Here is an 11,283-nt window from a genome sequence, read left to right as displayed (position 1 = left end):
TAATCGCAAAGCTGGTTGTAAAGCTTTCGTGGGAGATAACATTAACAGACTGATTACTGCTGTCATGAGACAGATTGAAAGCGTAAGCAACGTTCCGTTGGCACAATTTCAATGGAGGTTACTGAAGTTAATGAAATAAATCCGGCGCCCGGATGGTAATAGTGTTGTTAATGTTGCGGATGGTAAAGCCACTGATGTTTTGAAACTTTTGCGTTAAATCCCAGATGCATTTATTGTTGTATTTCCGCTTACCGATGTGATATTGTTGACCGTCAAGAAAACGGTTTTTAAGTCAACACGAGTGCCTACGCAATACACAGCCGCGTTAACACTGAGTACCATGCGGTCGAAAGGTTTACAGATGTGATTTCCGGAGTAACATTAAACTGGGGCAATGCCCAGCACGGTTACTAAAGAAGCCTTAACTACGTAGATTTATATTATGATTGTAGTTTCAGCTGCACTAGTACGTTTTTTGAAATAGCCATAGTGCACGCCAGCATATTAACCGTCGAGTGTCTTTCATCTAATATCGGTATCGAAAACTCCTGGATGCTGTCTTCACCTAATCTGCGTCGACGTGGGTTCCCATAGCAGACGCTGCCATTTTTACCATTAATAATTCTTCCTGTTGTTTCGTTTTAATCGATCTGGACATGAAGCCGCGTGATGTTGATAACGGCTGGGCAATTGACTGCCGTGTGTGTGTGTGTGTGTGTGTGTGTGTGTGTGTGTTTGTGTGTGTGTGTGTGTGTGTGTGAGCTCCTTAACACTGGTAATTCGAAATTCAAATATGAGGTCAAAAGTGTCTAGATAGAACCGATGGTTTGGGTCAGTGAGCGTAATAATGATCGTCCGGTTGCCAGGTTGTTGTCCGCAGTCATAACATGAATGACAACCTGTATTATTTTTTCGAGCTTATCCATACTGTAATACCCATCGTGTAAGGCGATGGCTTCAACGCCTGTTGTAGGTCCACCTGTCAAAGCAGAGGATTAGCCATTACGACAACCATTGTTTGCACGTGTTAATTTATGTTAATATATTAATATATGAAATGGTATTTCAACAAGAATTCCGCTGTAATCGAGATGATAAATACAGGATGCAAATCCATGAACTGATGCTCAATGTGTTTTTTTGCAGGATGGTATTTCGTCCCAGACCAATATATATTGATACTGTTGATACGTCCGATAATATTGTGAACAATCGGAAGTCTGAAATGATAGACGTTGAGAAGTGTTTTGGCAAATTGAACTAAATGTTGCCTTCTGGTGCACGACCAACGGCTGTGAAGTCAGGATGGTGATGTTTGGGTAATCTTGGGTGCACAAACCGAAATATTTGGCTCAATAATGATCAGCAAAGGTTGTTTGGTTTACAAAGATTTTTGCAAAAAAAGAAGGGTTTGTAAAATTCTTGTGCGAACGCGAACAAGGCCGATTGTATGTACATTGCAACGCTGAATGGTTGTAGGTGAATTTTAAAGAATGGTAGCCGTCTGACGCTTTCACCCTCGTCCGATATGATCCACAAATTCGAAGCAGAAAGCCGTAAACAGACAATGCCACTATAAACATTTGTTGGAACGACCACCTGCTCTGATGCGTAAATTCAATCCCAACTACTGAATAATGTTACCAAAATCAAAGTTGTCAAAGGTACAAAGACATGTATAAAAAAGAGAACCAGTTCTACATTATAACTGCAGTACGTTTTACTTTCTTTCTTCTAACGGCCCTACCCCCGTCGATAAATAAGTGCTTGGAATTGCTCAGATACGATAGAGGCAAACTAGGTTACGTTCTTGTTGTCGGCGTCTACATGATACCGAGCGTCATGGAGCTTAAAGCTGACTCGTAAGTTGGATACAACAACACTCTTCTCAGAACGGACGAGAATATGGATCTAGGTACCAACGTCCATGTTAATTCTGTAAGGATATTTAGCACAACATGATATACCAGTAGCTCTAAAACAGCAATAAGAGCACAACAACCTCAAACAATAATGCACTAAGAGGCTGAATTAGACACGCCCGCGTAAGCAGCTAGCACAAATGAGAATCATACTGGAACCACACAAATGCAGGCATCAATGAAGCCTAAGATCACATCTCAGCAAAACAGAACTATTCGTGGTCTGTACTTCATTCGGATTTGTGTCCACCTGACGACGTGCACCCTGTCCCGCACTCTCTTGGATTTTACGCGTGCAAATGTGAGCTTACATGGCAGCAAAAGTCGCGACTTTAACCACAATAACAAGTGCCAAAAGATGCTTAGCCAACCCGACAACCACTTTCCTGCTTGTTTTGGATAAACAATGACACAGTAACCCTAATAATACAGAACAATGCCGCAAAATCCCGATCTGCGAACATTTTCAGCATCCAAGACAGCCGTTTCAGATTACACATTCTTTTGCACTCTTTGAGTCAGGTTCTGGTGTCGGGAAGATGGGCGATGGTGTTGGTGTTCATGAGCACAACTATGCATTATAACGATCCCCTGGGCCGTGGAAATCTAGTGATACCCTGTTCATGGCAGAGTGTTTGTAGCTACTTGAAGATTGTTCTGTCCTACAGAATAAGTTTATTATTAGTTTCCCTAATCCGGGAAATTATTCTTCAGAGAGCGTCTTGTTTATCTCTTACAGCTTCTAACCGTTGATCGCGTTCATCCTTTAGCTGAATAATATAAATCTTGGTGCGACGTTTCGTATTCCGCTTCGGTCTGTTTTCTTTCTTCTGTCTTGATCTGGTTATCAAGTTTTGTAATTTCTGAGAGGCGATTTATACGCTTGCAAAGAGTCATTAGAAGCTCCGCGTCGAGGCCCAGGATCTCTTGCTTCAGGAGACTGTCAGTTTCCTGTACAATGGTTTTCTTTAGCGCTCTGTACTCGGAGCCCGAAACTCCGAGGAGCTCCATATCTTTTAGTCCGTTTGTTCATCTGGGATCTATTCTCGAGCTTTGGCGAGCTTTATTCGTGTTTCAGTTAATTGCCACTCCTGTTCCTGGCCTGACGCTTGGACGAAATCAACCGCCATTAATCTTTGTATCGTGGATACAATGGCAGAACGTAAATTATATGTAAAATGGTACATGTAAAATCATCTCTCTTAGAGAGAATATAGATAATTTTCATAATATCTGATTGAATGGCGCACACATGTATTTTGACAATTTTTTACATAAGTAATTTTTTGATGCACGGGGACCATCTTCACTTGGTCTATGGATAGTTTGATGGAAAATAAGTTTACATAAAATGTAAATTGTCCCCCAAGATTAAGTAAAAAAAAAATGCCACAAATGATTAATATCCTTCATGGCATGTACATACTTCCCGTATTACCTCATTCCACGGGTGCCCCGAGTGGCCGAGTGGTCTAAAGCGCTCACAGTTACGGATCACTGCCATCTCACCTCTGTCTGCGTGGGTTCAAGGCTCAGGCTCGGTTAAGGTGGGTATGTGAGAAAGCTTACCAGTAGCTTCTCGTGGGTCGGTAGTTCTTCCCTGGGTTTTCCAGGGTTTTTCCTCCACCAGTTATACTGGCCGCCATGTACAGCCTATGTTGTGCTGTAAAATGGCGTTAAACCCCACAACAACAACAATTTCATTCCACGATGGCCACTGTCCGGTAATATTACTCTTCTTGTCCCAGTAGCCTGGATATGAACTATGTTAACACGGGTGATTTACAATTTTCTTAAATGGGATGGAATTATAATAACATACTTATTGAGGACACTCATTGCTTGGCAGGTTCAGTTAATACTCCATTAACAAGGATTAAAATAATTTGTGGTTGATCTTCACGTTCCTTTTTATGACAGTAAGCAAATACCAAAATCACTCTTAACGTCTTTTCATATCATCAACAGAGAATTAAGTAAAAATATCCATAAAATATAATTAAGCAATTACTTTTGGTGAGCATTTTCTGTTAAAATGAATCTGTATTGATATTCTTTTTGGTATTCGTCTTTCGAATTCGAAGATGGCTATGACATCATTGATTAGTTTGGTTTCTGTGAGTTCATGGATGGTTGCTCAGGGCAATTTGTGCTGTGAACACTTGATAGGAGACGCAGCTTGAGTTTGTTTGATCAATACAGATTGTGCTGCTTTTTTGATATGTACTCTCCTCATTCTTCTGAGCTGCCGCTGAAATTCTCCTAAGTTCATAGTATGTAGCTTGTGTATGGCTGAGACTGACAGGTTGAGCGAGCATGTGTGAGATATTCTTAAGACTCGGGGTCAATATTGAAGTGTGTCAAGGATGACTTATGGAATCTTTGAAGCGTTTCTTCTGACTACACCGATAATGCTTTTCCTCCTCCAGTTCGCCGCAGATCTTTGGTAGTCGCTCTTCTGACATTTTGGCCCGTTGCCTGCCCATCTCATCTGTTAAATCATCAACAGGGCCTGAATGCTTGGAATGCCTGCTCATGTGAAAACCTGAGTGTCTGGCACCACGTCCAGGTATCTTATCCTCATCAGTTTCCTCGGGCTGTTCATGTTTATATCGGTCATGAGCAATGTGTCTGTACATAGTCCAGGTTTCGCAAGCAAACAGCACAATGGCTTTATTTTGTCGATTGATACATCTGCGCTCCCACACGTTTGAACGCAGACTGCCAAAGGCCACATTTGCTTTAGCAATTCTCGCATTGGTTTCCTCGTCGATATGGACAGCACTTGACAGTGTGCTGCCGAGATGGTTGGATATGTCCACTGCCATGGATGTTAGACCATTTATTGTGATGGTAAGCTTTATGTAATGTTTTCTTGGTGCGGGTTGGTGCATCACCTCTGTCATCTTGATATTGATTATGAGACCAAAAGTGTGTGTGTGTGTGTGTGTGTGTGTGTGTGTGTGTGTGTGCTATTTTTAACGTAGCTTTAACAATTTGAGTTATATCGCTACGATGTCTGCAGTGTGGCAGCTTATAGTAATGTCTAGCAATGGGGCATCATGCTGCCGACATGTAGGATCATGTCCCACCCATTCACATTATCCTGACATCAGAAGTCCTAACACTAGCTTCTTAAAGCTGAGCGCCAAGTGAGGAAGCTGCTAGTACCAATTTTATCAATCTTTGCTATGGCTTGGCCGGAGTTAAAATACGCGACCACGAGACCAGAATTGTTACAAGATGATGAGAAATGTTACATGCTGCATTCCATGTCAGACTAAGCTTTGACATTCAGGGAACATGTGTCAGCAAGATGGAGATCATTAACAGCCACTTCCTATGCCTTGGCTTCTCAAATTGAACAGCTAGCGTCAGTCCGGTACCTTATGTCGATCCCAGTGTCATAGTCACGGAAGGCATCAGAAAGCTTGCAGAGAACATCACGCTAAAGAGAGCTAGGAACAACACACCGCCGTACTTGACTCCATTGGTGACTGGGAAGGGTTCAAATGACTCACCGCCATCCACAATACGAGCTAGCATGCCTACATGGAATTGCCACACCATCGCGATAAATTTATCTGGGCAATGTCTAGCAATGGGACATCATGCCATAATTTTCCAAAGGCCTCTACGAATGACTATGTCAAAGGCTTTTTCACTGTTACACAGTCTAGATCTAAGACAACTTTTATATTCCTTCTGTGGAAAGATACAATACACGTTGCGAAATGAAATGCTGATATGTATATGCTCCAGGTGTAGTGTATCGTATACACAGACAATTGTTATAAATGATAATGGCACACTCAAATTACCCAAAGTGATTTGACTAGCACCAAGTAATATAGCAAAAATGCAAAGTGTTTTAGTAACAGCAACGATAAAATGTGACTCTGTAATAGGAAATTACAGATTTGGAATATTACATACACGTTTTAATTTGGGATTCCGATTCTGAGTTAACCAATCATATAGGACATTACTTTTGAAAACATCAGTTTTGACTGGTTAAACTCAGGCCCAAGTTTCATAATCGACAGGTAAAGTTTTATGATCTCCATGCGAAAATTTTAAAGTCGACGCCTTCAATGTTGCTGTTGTGGGCATGACCGGAAACACAAGCATAGCAATTTTGCCATACAGTTATTGCAAAGACATATCTAAGTACAATTTATGCAGAAAATATATGACGTTACAAATCGTCAGTGTAGAATATGCAAGTCGACAACACGTGATATCTTTGTCTCACCATTTTCCGGCTAAGCAAAATGATGTATAATCGCACGCTAAGTGACCGTTACAATTATTGGCTACATGTGTTGATACTACGGATCAAAGTGTAATCTACAGTGACCTATATAATCTCAAACATTGCACTCACAACTTCTCACTTATTTTTTTTTAATATCGTAGGCAACAAAATATGTGTCACGATTCCTTTATAATACTTCTGGGCATCATATATTCATACTGATAATACTTCGAGACATATCTTCATACTGAAATACTTATGGATATAGCTTCATACTGAAATACTTCGGGGCATAGCTTCATACTGAAATGCTTCTGTGCATTGTTTAATACTGATACTACTTCTGGACATAGCTTCATACTAAAACACTTTAAGGTACAGTACTATACAGATTATACTTCTGGACTAGTTTCATAAAGATAATACTTCTAGACATACCTTCATACCGATAATACTTCTAGGCATGCCTTCATACTGATAATACTTCTAGGCATAAATTCATACTGCTAATACTTCTAGGCATAACTTCATACTGATAATACTTCTTGGCATAAATTCATACTGATAATACTTCTGTGCATAGTTTCATAATGTTAATACTTCTAGGCATAACTTCATACTGATAATACATCTAGGCATAACTTCATACTGATAATACTTCTGTGCATATTTTCATACTGATAATACATCGGGGCATAGCTGCATACTGATAATGCTTCTAGACATAGTTTCATACTGATAATACTTCTAGGCATAGTTTCATACTGATAATACTTCGGGGCATAGTTTCATACTGATAATACTTTGGGGAATAGTTTCTTACTGATAATACTTCTAGGCATACATTCATACTGATAATACTTTTTGGCATAACGTCATACTGATAATACTTCTAGACATAAATTCATACTGATAATACTTCTGGACATAGCTTTATATTGGCATTACTTCTAGGCATAACTTCATACTAATAATACTTCTGTGCATAGTTTCATACTGATATTACTTCGGGGCATAGCTTTATACTGATAATACTTCGGGACATAGTTTCATACTGATATATGCTTCAAGGCATAACTTCATACTGATTATACTTCTAGGCATAATTTCATACTGATAATACTTCTGTGCATAGTTTCATACTGATAAAACTTCGGGGAATAGTTTCATACTGAATAATACTTCTAGACATAGTTTCATACTGATAATACTTCTAGGCATATTTTCATACTGATAATACTTCGGAGAATAGGTTCTTACTGATAATACTTCTAGGCATAAATTGATACTGATAATACTTCTGGACATACCTTTATACTGACAATCTTTCTAGGCATAATGATAATACTTCTGTGCATAGTTTCATACTGATATTACTTTGGGGCATAGTTTCCTATTTATAACACTTCTAGACATAGTTTCATACTGATAATACTTGTAGGCATAGTTTCATACTGATAATACTTCGGGGAATAGTTTCTTACTGATAATAATTCTAGGCATATCTTCATACTTATAATACTTCTAGGCATAAATTCATACTGATAATACTGTTGGACATAGCTTCATACCGATAATACTTCGGGGCATAGCATCATACTGATAAAATTTCGGGTCATAATTTCATACTGATAATAATTCTAGGCATAGTTTCATACTGATAATACTTCTAGGCATAGTTTCATACTGATAATTCTTCGGGGCATATCTTCATACTGATAATACTTCTAGACATAATTTCATACTGATAATACTTCGGGGAATAGTTTCTTACTGAAAATACTTCCAGGCATAAATTCATACTGATAATACTTCTAGGCATAACTTCATGCTGATAATACTTCGGGGCATAGTTTCATACTGATAATACTTCTGGACATAACTTCATACTGATAATACTTCGGGCATAGCTTCCTACTGAACAAGGAATTAAAGTATTGAGAATATTAATAGACTGATGGTTTTGATGATAATATGAAATATTAACAAGGATAAAACAGGGCCGACATGAGGGGGGCAACCGGGGATATATCCCCGACCCCTGGGCCCGTAAAGGGGTCCGGGCCGAACAACACTTTTTAATTTTATACAAGAAAAATTGTGTTTGGACAAGAACTAGGAGAGGCCCGGATGTTTCTTACCCCAGGGTCCGTGATTGCTCTCTACGGCGCTGGGATCAATTGGGATCAAAAGAATGAATTTAAATCAAGGGAGGTAAGCACTTTGCTCTAATAATTTTCTCCAAGGATTAGAACCTGATTTTTGTCCCTTTACACTGACCTTTTTTGTAAAAGCCACGATACTATAAAGCTAAATATTGAAAAGTGTTTATTGTTAAAGACGCATTCTACTATTCGGAGGATTGAGTAGATCTTATGCCATTGGCTTTGCAGTATCCCTCCAAAGCCAAGAGTACAATGGTTTTGTCTTGCCTTGTTTTATGAGCTTACACTAACTTCAACAGTGAACCGACACCGATTCGGCGTTAGATTAAAATGAGACTCCACGCATAAAAACAACGTACGTGAAAAAATCTTCCATGAGTTATTTTTTGTTACGTCAAACGTAACTGTATTACCTATAGCAGACATTATGATATAATTGTGTACATGGAAGAAAGAAAATATTGTTCAGCTTCTAAATGGATGACTTGTTAAACAGACTTGTACATGGCATCTATTCAGGCATGTTTAAGGCTTGCGTTACAAAAAGGAGTCGCAACTATAAGCTTTTGTGATTTTTGTTCCCTGATAATATGTGCCAATCTTCGAGTTAGAGACGTAAGCATCTTTGTCTACGTTGTTCACTATAGAGTACTCCATCATTATAACACTGTCAGTGGCGCCATCTTTTATACTGATTTGTTTATTTAATTTAATTGTTTGTTTTAATTTTTTATTCCATTACATGCTATTATAATATAACATTGTTTACTGGATATTTTTCATTCTTAGAGTAAGAATCATTAAGCTGAGTCAAGGTCATACATGGACTACGTGACGTGAGGTACGTGTTAATACGTAAAGAAACTTCTATTTTTTCCAGAAGGATGAACTCTTGACCCCCATCCGGGAATCAGTTTTGCGTTTTAGTTAGTCTTATAACTGGTCTTATGATAAGAATTCTATCAGTTGTGCCTAAGGACTTGTGATGTCAAGTTATTTTATGTTCTGTCTAGTTTGGGGCTGAATTTTATTTTTCTTCAAATTATTGAATTCAAGTGATTATTTTCTCTGGAAATACAAAAGTGCTCTGATAATTCTTGAACAAAGGCATTTACTGGAATTTATACGGAATTAAAAACTGGAATATTATTTTCTGTGATTCAACAAAAGACTGTTGACACATCAGTACAACACTATTACTGACGTCATCGTCTTCCATCTTGAATTTCATCGGAATTTGAACTGAGATTCACTTAGAACTTTTCATTGATAGGACTTGTGTTTTTTTAATTCTTGGATTATTTTGGATTTAATTCGTAAAACTGTAAGTTATTTTTTCTCATTTTCGCTTTGTATTCTAGGGAACTAAATTATTTGTTAAATCTTACAAAGCTTGTAACGAAGTACATAATACATATACAATCCAACCTCGTTATGATGTGGTCCATGGGAGACATTAAAATGTGTCACTTTAAAGTTAGACCGTCTTGTAACGAAGTACATTATACAGCTAATTCTACTACTGAATAACGGACTTGGATCCATACCTTCTTCATATCAGGAACCGCGTTATTACGAAGGGTATTATAATGGGGTAATGTCATGCAAAAGCGAAAAATAAACAGTCGCTTGCCCAGCTGTGTGCCAGATCTTGAATGCAAATGTTTAGCTATCTACTTCCAAATGTTCGTCATAAATGACAAGCTATAAATGAAGAAAGATTATAATATATGTATTATGTCCTATTTACATTTACTGCTGGCGTTACTGTGGGATTGTTTTAGTCAGACAAGTTTATCACAGAAATGAATGACTGCCGAAAAGAATTTATAAAATCCTGCTAGGAAAACATCTGAACAAATCAGTTAAAACGACTAGAACATTCTTGCTGTTGATTTAAAAATTCAAACCATTATTGCAATACCGATAAACCATACAAAAAGACTCGAAATGTCCCAATTTGTACATGATTTTGATATTCAGAAAAGACCAACTTTCCCAATATGCACCTACATTTAAATTAAATTTCCCAAATTTTTGCACCTCCAATTAATATTCAGACAAGGATAAGTTCAGCTTTGATTACTACAATACAAAAGAAGTTAAATGTATAAGCAAACTGTCTGAATTTTAAATTTAGGCATATGAAACAATTTTAAGTATATTGTAAACTAGTACTATAATGACGCATTAAAACACATTTATTTATTTATTTATTTATTTTAATTGGGGTATTTCAAAGCAGAAATACCCATAAATGCTCTCTCTCTCTCTCTCTCTCTCTCTCTCTCTCTTATGAGCATGATTTACAGTCACTGCCGTCACTATGAAGTCAAACAAGTACATCAACACAAAGTATCTACTTTCACACCAGGTAATTCTGATGTTCAGATCTCATTTCATGAAGTTGTACAAACCTTTTCGTAGCTAATGGATTACCATAACCATAATGATCGTACAATGTTTCCTATTCTATAGACTACAGTAATTACAAAATATTTAGCACAAAACAGTATGTGGCCTTAAGCTTCTGCTATAGTGTGGGTATGATAATTACATGTACATCACAAGGTGAATCTTTTTATATAATGTGGCCCCTTAATATCCATACGTGGTCCTTCACAAGATCAAGCTATTCTGATCAAATTGGTGTGGTAGTAATAGGTAGTCGCTCACAAGGTTTAGCTGTTCGTATCAAGTGGGTATGGTATTTGTGTGTAGTCCCTCCCAAATTAATCTCTTCGTACAAATAAAGAAGGAATAAATTCCTGATTGCTCATCAAAGATTTGTATATGATCAGTCCCAGTCTGTATCACCTAAACGTGTATAAAAAGAAGAAGAAATAAACAAGCATCATGAGGAATAATGCTGTCTATGAACTCCTGTTTGGATTAAAAATAAATAAAGCAACAGGAGGAACAATGCTGTCTGTGGAAT

This window comes from Sinohyriopsis cumingii, chromosome 13, assembly GCF_028554795.1.
Source record: "Sinohyriopsis cumingii isolate HCF-2022 chromosome 13, ASM2855479v2, whole genome shotgun sequence".
NCBI classification, from domain to species: domain Eukaryota; kingdom Metazoa; phylum Mollusca; class Bivalvia; order Unionida; family Unionidae; genus Sinohyriopsis; species Sinohyriopsis cumingii.
The sequence above is the reverse complement of the archived record's forward strand: the minus strand, read 5'-3'. Positions refer to the sequence as shown.